The sequence below is a fragment of the Brachyistius frenatus genome, unplaced genomic scaffold, assembly GCF_029030835.1.
Source record: "Brachyistius frenatus isolate BFR_SWC_R1_liver_20210118 unplaced genomic scaffold, ASM2903083v1 Contig_278, whole genome shotgun sequence".
Lineage (NCBI taxonomy): Eukaryota > Metazoa > Chordata > Actinopteri > Embiotocidae > Brachyistius > Brachyistius frenatus.
Window position 1 is genome coordinate 75,001 of NW_027210877.1, and position 2,500 is coordinate 77,500.

A 2,500-nucleotide genomic window follows, 5' to 3' on the forward strand; every position below is an offset into this window, starting at 1 on the left:
GCTGGGAAATGTAGTTTAACGGTCACGTCACGTCCGACCAGGGAAGCTGCGGAGGCGAAGGGAGAAAAACTACAACTCCCAGCGAGAGGACGTCCGACGGTTCGGACGAGGATGAAAAACTGGAGCAGAATTTCTCCGTGAAGTGAACGAAGAACCGACCTCGTTTCAACCGTCTTCACTTGTGTATAAACATTTAATCTTACGGGTGTAAGCTGCTGTCGTGGTTGCTAATAGTGACACCACAACATCTGCTTCGGCGGTTGCTAAACAAACACTGAAGCAGATGAAAGAGTTAAACTGGCGAGTTGGAAGAAGAAGTCGATCTGAATTAGTGAGTCAGTTCTCGGTGTAACAGGTCGAATGGCGCCGGCCCACCTGGTGGTTCTCTGCCCGTCTGTCGCCCCCTGGTGGTTCTCTGCCCGTCTGTCGCCCCCTGGTGGTTCTCTGCCCGTCTGTCGCCCCCTGGTGGTTCTCTGCCCGTCTGTCGCCCCCTGGTGGTTCTCTGCCCGTCTGTCGCCCCCTGGTGGTTCTCTGCCCGTCTGTCGCCCCCTGGTGGTTCTCTGCCCGTCTGTCGCCCCCTGGTGGTTCTCTGCCCGTCTGTCGCCCCCTGGTGGTTCTCTGCCCGTCTGTCGCCCCCTGGTGGTTCTCTTCGGTTTTGTGCTCTCGGAGGAAAAAGTGGAGCTGAAGTCGGCCAGCGGCCCTCAGGGCTTCCTGCTCGGGTTGCCACAGCAACGTGGAGGACTGAAACTTCACTGTTTGCATCTTTGTCTCTGCATCCTGTCTCATCACAATGTGCTGAGTAAGAGAGTCTTTGTGGATGAGCGACTGCGGAGGAACCCCGCCGCCTCCACCTGAGTCAGGACGGGACGGCTGGGTCGGTGGGTAGCTTGTTAATCTCTGCGTTGTTTCTTTTTTGCAAAGTCATGCAACCACAAAGAAATGGAAACTACAAAATATCCACAAAACAACCTCAAAATCACTACACAGCGGAGCAAAAACAAAATGTGACACAAATCGTCCACAAAGTGATTAAAAATAACAACCAAGTGACAGAAAATTACCAAAAATGGACACAAAACTACCTCTAAAGTTCTACAGTGGAGCAAAACCAGAAAGTGACTCAAAAAAACCAACCAAAATGTCCACAAAGCTACTGAAAATAACAATATAGAGACTGAAAATAACAATATAGAGACTGAAAATAACAATATAGAGACTGAAAATAACAATATAGAGACTGAAAATAACGACTAAGTGACTGAAAAGAACCACAAAATGTCAGAATACGACTTTAAAATGACTAGTGATGCAAAACCAGAAAAAGACACATGCACCATAAATCTGCCACAAACTTAATGAAAATAACATTTTACCACAAATTCATAAAAAAGAGCACAAAGTACCAAAAAAACAACCGCGAGCTCAAACAAAATGACTAAAGTGATGTGAAACAACGACAAACTCACAATATGAGCATGAAGTGATGCAAAACCATGAAAAATTGTTACAGAGACACCAAACAGCCGTGAAGTGACTCAGTAACCACAAAATCCCCCCCCCCCCCCCCCCCCCCCCCCCCCCCCCCCCCCCCCCCCCCCCCCCCCCCCCCCCCCCCCCCCCCCCCCCCCCCCCCCCCCCCCCCCCCCCCCCCCCCCCCCCCCCCCCCCCCCCCCCCCCCCCCCCCCCCCCCCCCCCCCCCCCCCCCCCCCCCCCCCCCCCCCCCCCCCCCCCCCCCCCCCCCCCCCCCCCCCCCCCCCCCCCCCCCCCCCCCCCCCCCCCCCCCCCCCCCCCCCCCCCCCCCCCCCCCCCCCCCCCCCCCCCCCCCCCCCCCCCCCCCCCCCCCCCCCCCCCCCCCCCCCCCCCCCCCCCCCCCCCCCCCCCCCCCCCCCCCCCCCCCCCCCCCCCCCCCCCCCCCCCCCCCCCCCCACCACAGAGGGACACAGAATGACCACCGAGGGATGCAAAATGACCACAGAGGGATGCAGAATGACCGCAGAGGGATGCAGAATAACTACAGAGGGATGCAAAATGACCAGAGAGATGCTAAATGACCACAGAGGGACACAAAATGACCAGAGGGATGCAAAATGACCACAGAGGGATGCAAAATGACCACAGAGGGATGCAGAATGACCGCAGAGGGATGCAGAATAACTACAGAGGGATGCAGAATGACCAGAGAGATGCTAAATGACCACAGAGGGACACAGAATGACCACAGAGGGATGCAGAATGACCACAGAGGGATGCAAAATGACCAGAGAGATGCTAAATGACCACAGAGGGACACAAAATGACCAGAGGGATGCAAAATGACCACAGAGGGATGCAGAATGACCACAGAGGGATGCAAGATGACCACAGAGGGATGCAGAATAACCAGAGGGATGCAAAATGACCAGAGGGATGCAAAATGACCACAGGGGGTAATGCTAAACAAATAAACCACAAACTGACACACACTTACAGATTCACAAAAAGACCAGAAAGGACTGAAAAA

General features: G+C 55.2%; 1 protein-coding gene across 2 annotated transcripts in view; it reads left to right on the forward strand.

The window, feature by feature from the left end:
- The first annotated feature begins 615 nt into the window (after positions 1 to 615).
- The window catches only part of LOC138634768 (isocitrate dehydrogenase [NAD] subunit gamma, mitochondrial-like), a 9,643-nt gene continuing 7,758 nt past the window's right edge, over positions 616 to 2,500 (forward strand). The window contains exon 1 of one of the 2 annotated variants that reach the window (XM_069721904.1): positions 616 to 878. The gene's annotated coding sequence lies outside the window, so the exon portion shown is untranslated. Of the gene's footprint in view, positions 879 to 1,930 lie in introns of those variants that run through there. The other variant, XM_069721906.1, reaches the window with a different exon arrangement.